Raw genomic sequence first — 15,032 nt, 5'->3', positions numbered from 1 at the left:
CTGTTTCCACCTCTGCCCCAGCCTTGAACTGCTTGATAGCTGTTGCCGCCTAATCCTTCGTCGTTAGGAGGGTGAGCCACATATGGCGGCTCAGATCGTCGACCAGCAAAAGGAAATAACGACGCCCTCCTGGCGTCGCCGGCGTGATCGGGCCGCACAGGTCGCCGTGCACCAGATCGAGCAGGCCTGTGGCGCGTTTCTTGGCCTGCTGCGGGAACAAGGTGCGGCGCTGCTTGCCCGCCAGACAACTGTCGCACAGCTGCCCGGCGTGATCAATCGTGGGCAGGCCACGCACCATGTCATGGCGCGCAAGCTTGTGGAGCGCGTCGAAGTTGAGGTGGCCGTAGCGCTCGTGCCACCTCCAGGATTCATCGCCGCGCACCGCTGCGAGACACACTGGCTTGGCGATGGCGAGCGTGACGAGGTACAGGCGGTTCCGCGCCCTGGGCACCGTGGCGAGAAGGCGTTCATGGCGATCATGGAGCTTGAGATACCCATCACGGATCGTGATCTGGCATCCGTTTTCCTCGAGCTGTCCGAGGCTGATGCTGCTGCTACGAAGTCGAGGGATGTGGTAGACGTCGACGAGGGCGAGGTGATCGCCGTTCGCGCACGCGAAGAGCACGGTGCCGCGCCCCTTGATCTCCACCAGCGATCCGTCCTCGAACTTCACCGTGCCCGTGATGGAGGTGTCCAGCTCCGAGAAGACAGAGCGATTCCCTGTCATGTGGTTGCTCGCCCCTGTGTCAAGGAACCAGGTGTCGTCACGGCGCGGCTCGTTGGCGAGGAGGACGCGTTCCTCCACCAGATCGACGTGTGCGCCGTTGCCGTTCAGTAGCGTCGTCGGCACGTCCACCCGTGCCATCAGCAGCGACGGGCTGTCGTCGTCGCTGATCGTGCAGATGCGGATGAGGAGGGCGGCCTTCTCTTCCTCGCCGGCCTGGGCGAGGTGTGCCTGCGCTCGGGGCTGCTGCAGTTGCCCCTTTCGTTCTCGCCGTGGCTCCTTGCAGTCACGCGAGAAGTGTCCTGCAAACTTGTTGCAGTTGTAGCACTTGACATGCGACATGTCGCGGCCACCGTTGCCCTTGCCGTTTTCCGGCTTGCCGCGGCCTCTCTTGCCGCTGGCACCGCCGGAGCTCGAGCCCTGATCCTTCATCTTCTTGTCGCGCGCGATCCATTCCTCCTCCGTGAGGAGAAGTTGGGACCCTGCTCCCTCCGAGGACCCGCCCCCGTACCGCTTTTCAACAGTCGTGAGCCGGCAGATCAGCTCCTCCACAGACAGATCTTCCAGATCGAGCAGAGTCTCGATCGAACACGCTATTTGCGAGTACTTAGAGGGAACGGAATTGAGGATTTTTTCCACAACCTTTACCTCCTCCACTTTGTCGCCCAAGGATCGCAGGTTGTTGGCAACGTTCGTGGCGCAGATGGCGAAACTGTCGAGCGTCTCGCCGTCCTTGAACGCGAGCGCCTCGAACTCCTTGCGGAGGCGCTGCGCCGTCGCGTTGCACGCGCGGTGCACCCCCATCTTCATCAGCTTGATCGCCTCCCACGCCTCAGCGGAGGTGTCCTTCGTGGCGAGGATGGGCACCAGCTCCGGTGGCACCGCACGGATCAGCGCCGATAGCGCCACCATGTCCTCGCGATCCCCCGGCTCTCCCATGCCGGTCGTGGCCTCCCAGAAGAGCTGCCAGCCGAGGCTCTGACCTCTGAAGGTGGCAATGAAGAGCTGGTGAGAGGGAAGCTCAAACATCTAGGAAGAACTACCATGCTAGCACTCCTAGGAAAAGTCCTAGGTTTGAACACAAGCTTGATTGTCGTAACGGGCCTGTCGAAGAGCTGCCAGCCGAGGCACTGATTTCTGAAGGTGGCGATGCGGAGTTGGTGAGAGGGAAGGTGAAACGTCCTAAGAAGAACTACCATACCGGCACTCCTCGGACAAGTCCTAGGTTTGAACCAAAGCATGAATATCATAACGGGCCTGTGGAAGAGCTGCCAGCCGAGGCACTGATCTCTGAAGCTGGCGACGCGGAGCTGGTGAGAGGGAAGCTGAAACATCCTAGGAAGAACTACCCTGTTGGCACTCCTCGGAGAAGTCCTAGGTTTGAACCGAAGCATGAATGTCATAACGGATCCGTGGAAGAAATGCCAGCCGAGGTTCTGACCTCTGAAGGTAGTGATGCTGAGCTGGTGAGAGGGGAAGTGAAACATTCTAGGAAGAACTTCCATACCGGTACTCCTCGGACAAGTCCTAGGTTTGAAACAAAGCATGGATGTTGTAACGGGTCTGTGGAAGAGCTGCCAGCTGAGGCTCTGACCTCTGATGGTGCTGATGCAGAGCTGGTGAGGGGGAAGGTGAAACATGCTAGGAAGGATTACCATACTGGCACTCCTAGGACAAGTCCTAGGTTTCAACTGAAGCGTGAACGTCGCAAGGGGCCCATGGAAGAACTGGCAGCCGATCACAAGAGGTTCCGCACACTAGAAGAATTAATTGCCTCTCCTGGCAATGCAGAATCTGCGAAGACCCCCTCTACCGACTCTCTGAACTAAGGTAGTTGACTGAATATGATGCCCGTGAAACTTTCAAACTGTTGTTGCTCTAGATTGTCTCATGCATCTTTATGGAACCACCATTGTTGCATTAGTAGTGTGGCTGGAGCTCACAATTTGCCCCATGTATATCAGAATTAATATTCCCATTGCACCAAATCCATCTAAATTGTAACTTGTGGCTGAGTGTTGACTACAATACTTTTGATGTTCTTGTGCATTTCTGCGATATAATGTCTGACACATTGCTTCTAGTTAAAACCTCAGAAAGACTTTGAACTTGTTTTGTTTGTCATGCACATTTTGATGTACTTGGAAAAGGTACATGTCTGCTGCTACTTGGGACTAGAAAACTTTCAGATTGAAATTTGTGAAAAAAAGTGTGTTTGGTACATGAAGCCTGAAGCTATATTTTAGTTCTGTTCACAGATGAGTTTACAACTGTGAAGGTTGAACACCATCAGTACTTGAAGAATGTTGTTCCTTGGGAGTTGAGAAACAACATCAGGCTACAAACTGAGATGTAAGTGTGCATTAATCATGTAACCAACCAGCAATAGGTTGAAATTTGTGAGTAACTGCAGTGTGAAATTTGTGAAAACTCTGATTTTTATGTGGAGGTTGGAACTATATTTAGTTGTGTTCACAGGGGAATTTACAACTGTGAATGTTGAACAACGTCAGTTATTACTACTTACTGGAAGTATTTTCTTTTTGGCGAGGGTACTTACTCGGAGTTCCGAGCCTGAGCATATACTCTTCTTGTGAGCAACTGTAAGCATAATAACATTGCGGAGACATATTGTCTGAAATCGTCTCGTATTTTTCAAATACTAGTTCAGAAGACTAAAACTGTATAACTGATGATATTCAGGACAGGAGTGTTGTTGACATTGTTGGTTCAGAAACAAAGATATAACGCACCAGGGTTATTTGAATCGTGAACGCTAACTACAAAATCCAGGTTGCTCAGAAGGAAAAAAAACAAGCACACACAAGACTTGATGCTAACTATGAATAGAAAATTGTAGACATGCCAGCTGCATGTAACAAAAACGGTAAGAGAGCAGGCAATAGTTAGTGAGCGTGAAGAACTTCTTTTTCTTTAACTTGTTCTTGTTAAGTGAACAACCGAGAGATATTTGAAAAAAAGGGAAAATGTTTTGCACTGTTAGAAAAGATGTTAAATGCAGGATTTTTTTCCCTACAAATTTGACACGTCTAATATCCTTTGGGTTAAGCCGTTAAAATCCATTTGCCATAAAAGAATCATTCTTACTTTGGGGGAAAAGCCATGAGTGGACATTTTTTTTTAAGTTTCAATTCTTTTCTTCTTACTGAGATACATATTTCAATTTCTAGAACAGTTGAAAGGGGCAAAAAATAACACCAGCTAGATGTATATAAGTAGTAGTTAAAAGAAGTTGATGCTAAGGGCATCTCCAAGGCGGACCGGTAAACCCCCCGCAACCGCCCGGATCGCAAAAGCCATCCAACGAGGTCCTGTATCAGTCCGCAGGGCGGTCCGGACGCGATTTCTTCCACAAAACGGAGACAAAAGTGGGGGAGGTTTGCAGGAGTCCGGACACGCGAAACGTACGAATCCGACATCCCAGGCCCACCCAAAAACCTTTCCCGGACCCCGCGACTCCATCCTCCCCATTTTCTCTCCTTCCTTCTTTCTCTCTTTCCGTTGCCGCCACTCCACCACCGCGGCCACCACGCCACATCCATGCCAGAAATCTGCGTCTCCGTCACCTCCGGCGATCAAGTAGGGCTCCCCGCAGCTTCTCCTCCATCTCCGTTAAACCCCCTATCGTCTGACTGCCCCGCTAGGTACCATCCTCTACCATGCCCGACAACTGTTCGCATGTCGGAGCTAAAAACACTTGTTTCTTCTTCTTTCTAGCAATGGATTCTGATTTGGAGTACATATACGAGTAGTAGGTTGAGTTGTCCGACAGCCCGTCGGACGAGGAGTACTCCGATGAGACGGCGATGATGCAAGCGGTCCTTGAAGACGCGGAGAGTGCGGAGGAGCATGTACTCAATTTAAAGGGCATGATCAAGGGTCATCGAGTGCTCAACCGCAACGGGGCGCATGGACATTTGACACTGATGGCCGACTACTTTGCCCCCGATGCACTCTTCCCTGACCATTTTTGTCGGCGTTTTCGGATGCGCAAGACTGTCTTCGATCGTTTGTACCATGGCTTCATGTCCCGCGATGACTACTTCTTCCTGAAGAAGGACCTCGTGGGAACGATTGGCTTCTCTGGTTACCAAAGGTGCACGGCCGCACTCCGGATGCTTGCATATGGCACGGCCGCTGATTCATAGGATGAGTACCTACGGATGTCTGAGAGCACATGCGGAGATGCCATGGTCAGTTTTTGCAACTGTCGTGGTCGTGGTGTTCGGACCTCTGTACCTAAGAGAACGAACCATGGCAGACACTGAGAGGCTCCTGGCAATCTTAGAAACAAGAGGGTGCCTAGGTTTTTGGGCTCTCTTGACCGCATGCATTGGAAATGAAAGAACTGCCTGAAGGCTTTACAAGGGCAATATCAGGATCATGTTAAGAAGCCCATCATCATTCTTAAAGCAATTGCATGCCATGATCTTTGGATTTGGCACGCTTTCTTTGGCATGCCCGATTCTCACAATGACATTAATGTGCTGCAACAATCGTCGTCGTTTGCGAGGCTGACTGAAGGAAAAGTTCCTCGCCACTATACTGTCAATAGACATGAGTACAATATGGGCTATTATCTGGTTGACGGCATATATCCTCCATGGGCTACGTTTGTCAGCACCATCTCAAACTCAGCTAGCCAGAAAAGGGCTCACTTTGCCCATAGTCAAGAAAGCAGCTAGAAAGGATGTCGAGAGGGCATTTGGAGTTCTTCAGGCCCGTTTTGCAGTTGTTTGTGGACCTGCAAAACAATGGGATCCGGAGACCTTGTGGGAGGTGATGACATGTTGTGTGATCATGCACAATATGATCGTTGAGGATAAGGGTGACCGTGTTGCCGATGCTCTAGATTTTTGAACATGGGTGATCCTATCCAATTTCCGGACCAGAATCCGGATACATTTGAGGAGTTTATTCAAATGCATCAATAAATTTGGCATCGACCAACTCACGAGCAGCTCAAGGAAGATACAAAATTTTAACTAGTGCTGCATGCGGCTATTTGAACTTCTGTACCCTTTGCATGCAGCTACTGATCATGCGGACTGGGGAAAACATCCGGAAGGCCGGATGTATGCGGTTACAATTGGATGCGGCCTTCTGGAGTTTTTTGGGGTCCACGGATAGATGCCGGGCGTTATTTGCGGTTCCCGTTCAAGATGCCCTAACGGAGTAGAATAGAAGCATAATAGATACTCTTATTTTCCAGTTGAGCAACACAAACGCCATCTTATTTGAAAGGACCTGAGGAGGGTGAGGGAGTAGTAGCAGTACGATGGATGTATTTAGACTATATTGTGTACTACTACAAACAAACAATCTGGCTCAATCTACACTACTATTAAACAAGAGAACTTCACGAGGGCGGACGAAAACTCTTCTACACTACTATTAAACAAGAGAACTTCACGAGGGCGGACGAAAACTCTTCTACACTACTATTAAACAAGAGAACTTCACGAGGGTGGACGAAAACTTTGCCGGTACAAACAACCGACGCCGGCACAAGTCTACATGTAAACCCACGTCCTTTTCTCAAATTTCAAAAAAAGAAGGTAACAACCCACGTTCAATTTACATGGAGAGTCATATACGGAAACATATGAGCTAGATTAGCGGGAATCAGGCCCGGCGTCCAGATTACATGCCCCGTCGCTGCCCTGCGCAGCCGCCGAGGCACCCGATGACGATCGCGATGACGAGCTCGCAGAGTCACCCGACGACGGCCACGATGACGCGGTGTTCCCCAACACAGGTGCAGCCGCACAGGCGCCCTACCACGGCCGTGACGAGGAGCTCCTCGCCGACATAGGTGCATGCTCTTCTCTGATCTGAAGTTCGAAAGGCTTTTACACCCCGCTGCCGCCAATGCTTCGTTAGGCTAGAAGATACATCCGCGCAGACTGTACTACCCCATCACCACACACAGCTCACCCGACGATGTCAACGCGAACGAACTGCTCCGCAAATGCATGCTCCTTTGTCAACCTATTCATGTGATCCATCTTTTGTTTTGATTGAATGAAATTATGAAAAACAAGGAAAGTGTAGGAACTGGTGAATTATGGCATGACCGTATGCTAACATGATCCTTACCTGACCTAAACCTGACGTCGTTCCATGAATCCTTGTCAAATGAGCATTGTACTGACCTCACCTAAAATCAAGCTTCATATGGATCGTTCAACTCTCAGTTCCAATTCATATGAACACACATAGTCACTCTCAGGTACACCCACATGAATAGCATTACAAACTACTACATCCTGAATCATTATTGCTGGTATATATATTAATGCAAAAGGAATTCAATTGGTTGCCGAGTACTCTTAACAAAGATTTCATGCTAAACAGTGGGATGGAGTTGAACATCAAACACTACTCTGTCTGAGTTGAGGTAATAGTATTCCTTCAGTTACAATTGTGTGATAACATGCTTGACATTCACATGGTTGAAGGACTTCGTATGGCCCCGACCAGTCCCAATAGGGTGCGCACCCCATTCCAGGATATAAGAAACAAACAATCCTTGGTTGATGAACATTACACAACCACCCAATTTCAGTTTTTGTACCCCAACTGCTGAATTGTGCCATCGATTGCAGACCCTAAAGAAGTAAAAAGGCAGAGGGATAGAGAGCGGTATGCACAAAATAAGGATGAGATTAATAAGAGACGACGTGAGACCTGCAAATAGAAGAAAATTGCCTCTGCTGAGATCAGTGGGGCACAAACACAGCTGGGTGTATCACAAGGTAATGAAGATGAACTTCATTCTCCATTATATATATTGCTATATATAATGTTCTAATCTTCATCTACTCAGGCAGTAATGATATTGAGAATCGTATGGAAAGGGAGCGGTATGCACGAAATAGAGAGGAAACATTAAAGCGACAGCGACAAACCCGCGAGCAAAATAAGCATATTGATGCCGTCCGGGCAGTAACATTGTAACGCAAGTGCCGGCTACCGGACAATCTGCAGTCATCACACAACTGCAGAACATAACAAGTGCAGGGGGTGCAGTACCAAATTCTGTTCATTTGACGAGAGACAATGTGGACGATGAGTCCGATTGGTTGCACAGAAATGATGCGTACCAGATGCAACGGAATTCAAGACGACTGACACCCACACAAATGTCACTAGATGAGAACCCCCAACTCAGTACAATCGATAACCTACATATGCCAGAAGAGTCTTCTAAAAAAAGGGTTAGTTGTTTGATTTATTAATGGTGCTAAATTATCCGGTGTTTATTTCTTCTCTATTTTGCCATTCTATTTTCTATTCAGGTACAGATCCTTCTTATGGCAATAAACCTCTATCGATCCAACGTAATGATATTACTCCAGGGATGGAACCGTCCCCAGATGCAGGTCAAACCACTCATAATCAAATTGGTACGTTTTTGTGGTACCACCCTCCATAAAAAGGGTCCATCTCTTTTGCTTACTCTTTTGTGCCAAATAAATGTTTTCAGCCAACGACCACGCCAAAGATGCATATGGACTACTGGAGCCCGATGTCCACACGATAAACATTGATGGTCTGCATAATGTCATTTTTAGTTTCATCTTCCCATTATGCATAACATCAAATGAGCATCATTTACTACTCCTAATGCAATATTATTCAATATTCACAAATAGAATGCTTGGGAGACGAGAACCTAGGAGAAAAAACTAGAGATGTGGACCATGATGAAGAAGCTAGGATCTTCGGCCAACCAGGTTTATTGTTGCTATCATGAGTTAGCAGTACAATATAATATTAGTAATATGGTTTCTATGTGAACTTTAATTAATGCATATATCAATTTAGCTCCAGTTATTTATTTTCAATCCTACCAAGTGGAGCAACAGGATGGTGATGGAGCTCCCAGTAATGATGCCCATGATAGAGTTTACATGAACCTGCCCAAAAAGCATCATGTGCTTAGAAAGTTAGTGATTGTCGCCATTGTGGAGCATTGCGATTTCAATATGAGAGGCATGTGTTTGCTGCAGAAAGGGGAAAGTGGATGTATTTACTCTAGATGTTTGTGAGGAGTTAAAATGGTTGTTTACAAGTCAAGATGATGAGGATGCTAAATATTACAGAGAAAATATACGATATTTCAACTCCCACTTCTCATTCACAAATCTGGGAGTCACCCTTGATCGTCGAGTCAGCACCGCAGCAGGAACTGGCGTATATACATTTCGCGCGTGTGGGGGGTTGTACCACGCTCTTGATGATCTGGAGTCTGGTGATAATGACCCTCGACATTTGCAGCTATATATTTGTGATACATATGAAAACTTGTTTCACAAGGTTAAGAGGTCTCCAAATATTAGGTTAGATGTCATACCGAAGATTCTGCCAATACTAGAGCATAACCCTTATGCTCAAGTATTTAAAAGCCTCGGTGCTGTTCCGAATCTAGATGAATACATGATCTCATTAAATACCGATATCAAGTTGATCAACGAAGGTACAATGCGCCAACAACTTCTCAGGTAGCAGCAATATGTGTTGAAGGGAGCGACCCACAAAAAACCTTTGATAGAAGTCTTATCGTGTACGGGAAAGGAGAGTGTCCCCTGTATATTAGAGCATACTATGGGTGCTACGACCCTTTGTCATATCCACTATTCTTCCCACATGGGAAGATCGGTTGGAATCGTTTGATGCCATATATTGGGGCCGCCGATGACATAAACCAAGATTCAGTGAATGATTCTGCACGACAAGAGTACCTAACCTATGTTCTTCCTTCAGGTATAATGTTCATAATTGATTTATACATTTTAATCAAAGTTAAACTTATTCAGTAATCCATCTTGCAGACGATAACATGATTAGAGAACAACTTGGTCATGACGCAAGACATCAAGACCAGGCCACTGATTTAGCTGCAGGTATTGGAAGTGATTGCTATTTTTATATTCTTATGATTCTGTTATACCTGATTTATGTTCATTATTGATTTATACATATTAATCATGGTAAGCCTTATTTAGTATTCATCTTTCAGACAATAACATGATTATAGAACAACTTGATCATGGCGGCCGACATGAAGACCAGGCCACTGATTTAGCCGCAGGTAGTAGACCAAAATTATGTTCATTACTGATTTATAAATATTAATCAAAGTTAACCTTATTTGGTATCCATCTTTCAGACGGTAACATGATTAAAGAAGAACTTGGTCATGGCGCAGGGCATGAAGACCAATCCACTGATTTAGCTGCAGGTATTGGACGCGATTCCTATTTTTATATTCTTATGATTCTATTATACCAACTTTAATGTTGTTAAACAATTTTTAGATGACTACGAGGATAACCCGGATGAGGATTTTGGTGACAATGAGATGAATGCCACAAAATCAAGGAAATATGTTAGCGCGAGGGAGTACTATGCCTTCAAAACTGCAGGTCTGGAAGAAGCTTTTTAACATCATCTTGTTTGGGGGGCGCCTGTTCCAACAATGGGCGGTTGACATGTACATCAAGATTGAGACAATGAGGCTTGACTGGTACTCAAAGCCAGCAAATCAAAAGGTCATACGAGCTGACCTCTACCAGGTAACGTGCTTGTGTTTATACTATTAAATTGTATTACAAATGCCACTCGTTGCTTCAACATGCTATACTAATTGGCGTCAAATATTGATTTATTATAGGGCCTTGTTGACACCGTCATCGCTGGTGAGTCACACGGTGATCGTATTGGCAAGAGAATCGTGCTTCCACGTACCTTTCCTGGTGGTGACCGTGACATGCAGCGCAGGTTCCTGGATGCAATGGCAATAGTTCAACGATGGGGTAAACCGTATTATTTTATCACCATGACATGCAATCCCTACTGGGAGGAGATAACTATTGAATTGTTGCCTGGACAGCTGCCACAAGACCGTCCAGACCTTGTGGCAAGAGTATACAGAGCTAAACAATGATCCATGATGGACTTACTGATTAAGGGTAAGCATTTTGGAGAAGTTGCGGCTTATGTAAATGTCACTGAGTTTCAGAAACGAGGCCTCCCTCATGAGCATATACTTCTAATCATGAAAGCAAAAAGTAAGTTAAGGACCCCGGATGACTATGATCGGGTGATATCGGCAGAGATACCCGCCAAAAATAAATATCCTATTCTCCATGATCTGGTGGTCAAACACATGTTGCATGGTCCATGTGGCGCGCTCAAGAAAAGTTGCCCTTGCATGATAGATGGACAATGTCGGTTTCATTACCCGCGAGATTTCTGTGATGCTACATTACAAGGGAAAGACTCATATCCCATCTATAGAAGGAGGGATGATGGGGTGAGAGTTAGGATCAGAGGAGCAGATTTGGACAATAGATGGGTGGTCCCTTACAACCCCTTTCTGCTGATGACATACAACTGTCACATAAATGTCGAAGCATGCTCGAACATCAAGGCAGTGATGTACTTATTCAAGTACATCTACAAAGGGCATGATAAGGCATCATTTGTGTTCGAGCAGGATATTATCAATGATGGGGGAATCATTCATGAAATTCGACAATATAGGGATGCACGCTATATATCTCCTCCGGAAGCTATCTATAGGATTTTTGGCTTTAAAATGTTTGGTGTCAGCCCAGCTGTGTTGCAGCTCCAGCTTCATTTGCCAAACATGCATACAGTCGCATTTCAGGCTTATGAAAATGTGGAAGATGTTGTCGCTCGGCCATCTTCTTCCAAATCCATGCTTACCGAGTACTTTGGGATGAACCAAAAGTAACCAGAGGCACGAAAATTGTTGTACAGAGAGTTCCCAGAACATTATAGGTCAATAGCCGGTAATAAGAAGTGTCAACCGATAAAAAAATTAGAGATTACAGATTGGAAGATTGGTGCATGCACACCCTGCTGAAGGAGATAGGTACTACTTGCGGGTGCTCCTAAACCATGTCCGAGGTGCCACTTCAGTTGATGATTTAAAAACAATAAATGGCAAGCCATGCGGGTCCTTCAGAGAGGCGTGTGAGCAATTAGGCCTCATTGAGCACGACAGGACACTTGATGATTGCATGACAGAGGCAGCGACATTTCAAATGCCTTCTACTCTTAGACGGTTGTTTGCGAATATACTGGTATTCTGTGAGGCAACACAAATCCATCAATTGTAGGACAAACATCTAGCATCCATGTCTGAAGATTATCGCCGTACTAAATCGAATGAGGAAGGACTTGAGCAAATGGTCCTTAGGGATATCAGGGGTCTGCTGCAAACCATGGGAAATGATATTAAACTCTATGGACTTCCAGATCTGGTTGACGCAGATGGTTCTTCTAACATTGACAATACAGAGGTAACAGAGGAGAGACAGGTCAAAGTGGACCAAGAACATCTAGATCGATTCAGCTGTTTGAACAATGAGCAACTATCTGGTTTCAATGACATAATGGATCATGTGACGAACCAAAAAAGGCAGATATTCTTTGTTGACGGTCCAGGAGGCACTAGGAAGACGTACATGTACAAGGCGTTGCTTGCAAAGGTCCGTTCGATGGGCCTAATAGCGATCGCAACTGCTACATCAGTTATAGAAATGAAAAAGTACAGACTTTAAATGTGTCACACTTGTTATTCCGTTCATGTTCAGATTACTTACACCATTCATTTGGGAACATAGAAATTTCAATTTATTCTGTCAATTCCAGAACATAAGATTGCTATACCAGCAAAATGTAAGCTAGTGGTGCCATTGATAGAAATAATGAAATATTGCAATATTATGATGGCTATTTTTCTTTGAAGTGCATATGTGATTGTTCGACCTCAGTCTCAAATATAACTGGTTGAATTGACAAGCGCACGTGAACTAACTAAATCGAAACGATCCATCTAACATATAAATTGAAGAAAGAAGTGTCAATTTCAGTCTTGACTGGACGTGGTCATCATGGAGTAATAAGTATTCTCAGTTGGCGACGAAGTAAGTATATTTACCTTTATGACAACATGTTGCTATTTTAACATGAGTTTATATTATCTCCTATAACCAAGGTGTGCACTTGATATTGCATATCATAGACACATACATACATTGCATAAGTGCTAAAAAGCATCTACAGATGAGGTCAGGAGGAAGTGTGTTCTTAGAGAATGCATGCATCTCTAAGATGATAAAGGAATTTAACTCTATACGGGATGATGCACCAAGATGGGTATTAAACAGAGCTATAACTTATTTGGAACATGATATGGTGAGTCACAGTTCCGTGCATATTTGTATGAATTCAATCAAGGACAAATGTTTGTATGCATGAGACCTAAACTAACAAAACTCTATTTTCAGATATTCATTCCAGTAAACATTGAAAACTTTCCCTGGTACCTAGCAGTTATAAATACCAGGTTGCAATGTATCCAGGTGCTCGACTCACTAGGCCCAGGAAAGAACCGCAATGACCTGACCGTTATGGTTAGTTATTAGTCCCACTGCAACATCTTTTGATAAGAAGATTTTTCTCATTCTTTGATTATGATGCTAATACATTGTCATTTATTCATGCAACAGCTGGAAGGACTCGAACATATATTCCAATACGCATTGATTCAAATTGAACTAAAATCTGATAAGTGGAAAAAGTTAAACATCACAACATGGCGAAGGGAAGAATGTATTAAGAGCAGACTCCAGACAGATGGGTATATACCTCTTCCAATTCAAACTTGCTACTCCCATCCCCTTTCGGCACATCCTTCTCCCTCGGGGTATCTGAACCATTAAGGATCGCATCATCAACACAGACACCAACAAAGACGATGAAAGGAAAATCATAGGTTTGGAAGAAAGCTTACTCTTTTTTTACTGAACGATTAACAGGCTCCTGCAAGTTGGCAAGCAGGGACCTGCAGTGTCTCGGACCTTCCCGGCCCCATTGGCTGCTGCCACGCACGATACACAACCAGGCAGCAATGGCAACGGCGAAGGCAACGCCGCATGGAACACGCCATGGCCCCTGAACAGCTAACCCTATGGGCCGAACATTGCACACAGTGAAGCTATAAAGCGATTTGACGGGGAGGAGCAGGCAATGGGGCCGAAGAGACTAACTTGGACCCGGACGGGCGAGGAGAAGCACAGGGAGGGTCCTGAGTAGGAGCACAACACGCGAAGGTCTTTGTAGTCATCCTAAGCAAGATGGAAATCAAGATGGGATAGGAGAGCAGAGCATCTGGATCGAGGGAAGAAGAAGGGTTGGAACCTGACCTGCATGGCGTCCCGAGCAGGGGGGGGGAGGGTTTGTGGCGCGGCGAGTGCATCAGGACGAGGGAGGGCCCCGACGTTGCCGGCGAGCATGCCGAGCTTGAGCGCCCCGGCATCGCCAGGAGGATGCAAGCCCCGGCGTCACCAGATGGGAAGAAGGGGCGGGCCAGATGAGGGGCCTGCGCGTCCGCCCGCGAGTGCATCTGCACAAGGAAGGGGTCCGGTGTCACCAGCGAGCATGTCGAGCTTGAGCGCCGCGGCATCGCCAGGAGGAGGCATGCCCCAACGTCACTGGATAGGAAGAAGGGACGGGGCAGAGGAGGGGCCTACGCATCCGCCGGCTGTGCTGACGAAGGGGGGGGGGGGCAGAGCAGGGGCCGACGGAAGAAGGGGAGACGGCCACCAGACAGCTCCGGCCGTGGATGGGGATCGCGTTGTAGATAAGGCAAGAGGGAGTGAGGGAAGAATGGGGAAGAGAGACTGAGGGATGGTGAGTGAGTGCGGCATTGTCCCAAAAAAATTCTTCTAAGAAAATCCATTATACTCTCTGTTCCTAAATACAACTCTTTTTACATATTCTAATATGAACTACATCACTCTACAGTACGTCTATATTCATCGGTATGTAACCTATATTCAAATTTCTAAAATGACTTATATTTAGGAACGGAGAAAATATTTCATAGGTTTTCATAGGGCATGTCCGGTTCACCAACGTGGATGCGATTTTTTGTTTTTATAAGGCTTGCTACAGTCATGATCATTTGATGATTTAAAAAATTATACATCTCTATAAAAAAGATAAACTTTATTGAGTATATTTAAATTTTGCAATCATGCAGGTCATCTTGTGGTCTGTGGATGATAAATTTTATGGAGTACTTCACAGGCAATATTTTGGCTGACACTCCTACACAAGTATTTTTCACTTTGCATCATTATACTTATTCTATGTTGTATCACTATTTAACTCTTAATTACTATTTAACAGGAACATATGATAGATTTTAGAACAAAACTAGCTGCCATTTTAGTGGACTTGGAAT

General features: G+C 46.0%; 1 long non-coding RNA gene across 1 annotated transcript; it reads right to left on the bottom strand.

Annotated features, from left to right (window-relative positions):
• Window positions 1–6,283: 6,283 nt before the first annotated feature.
• Window positions 6,284–14,305, bottom strand: LOC119274557. Its single transcript, XR_005135210.1, has 3 exons — window positions 13,990–14,305; window positions 13,578–13,871; window positions 6,284–13,494 (listed from the first exon to the last, which is right to left on the bottom strand). It is a non-coding gene; the product is annotated as an uncharacterized LOC119274557 (long non-coding RNA).
• Window positions 14,306–15,032: the final 727 nt, after the last annotated feature.

This window comes from Triticum dicoccoides, chromosome 3B (assembly GCF_002162155.2).
Source record: "Triticum dicoccoides isolate Atlit2015 ecotype Zavitan chromosome 3B, WEW_v2.0, whole genome shotgun sequence".
Lineage (NCBI taxonomy): Eukaryota > Viridiplantae > Streptophyta > Magnoliopsida > Poales > Poaceae > Triticum > Triticum dicoccoides.
This window is presented reverse-complemented; position numbering and strand designations above follow the sequence as displayed.